The sequence below is a fragment of the Populus euphratica genome, unplaced genomic scaffold (assembly GCF_000495115.2).
Source record: "Populus euphratica unplaced genomic scaffold, PopEup_1.0 scaffold260.1, whole genome shotgun sequence".
In the NCBI taxonomy this organism is placed as follows: domain Eukaryota; kingdom Viridiplantae; phylum Streptophyta; class Magnoliopsida; order Malpighiales; family Salicaceae; genus Populus; species Populus euphratica.
This window is the reverse complement of record NW_011500142.1, coordinates 121894-122581: the sequence shown is the minus strand read 5'-3', so window position 1 is coordinate 122581 and position 688 is coordinate 121894.

The window sequence follows — 688 nt, the reverse complement described above, 5'->3', positions numbered from 1 at the left end:
GGTTTTTTAGTGAAAGTGGTGATTTGTCTCTTGAAAGAGTTTGTTCTATGAGATGGGAAAAACTTCTTTAAAAATTGTTGTTGCATTTCATCCCAAGCACGAATGGATCAAGGTCTCAAATTTTGTAGTTATGCTTTAGATTTATCTTTTAATGAAAAAGAAAAAAGCTTTAATCTGATGGTGTTCATACTACAATTTGAATCATTATATATGTTGTAGACGTCCTCAAATTCCCTTAAATGCAAGTATGGATTTTCCAAATCTAAGTCATGAAAAGAAGGCAAAAGTTGAATAATGGTTAGCTTAAAATTGAAATAAGATACATCAGGAGGGAAAATTATGCATGATGGTGCCCTTGTTCTTGTGGAATTCATGTGGTTTCTAAGTGTTTTAACACGGTTATTCTCATTATTCTCATTATGAAGTGATTGATTATCTTCTTCGGCCATATTTTCTGAAAAGCCATGAAAAGAAGGTAAAAGTTGAATAATACCTGGCTTAAAATTAAAATGAGATGCAACCACTTAATGTACGTGACCACACTCTCATGCACATGTAGGAATATAATAAAAAGGAAAAAAAACAAAAAAAAGGAGAAACAAAACAAAAGAAACAAAGATATATATAAGAAAAGTGAAAAGAGAAAATAAAATAAATACTATAATTTATACAAGAACTTACCCCCCCG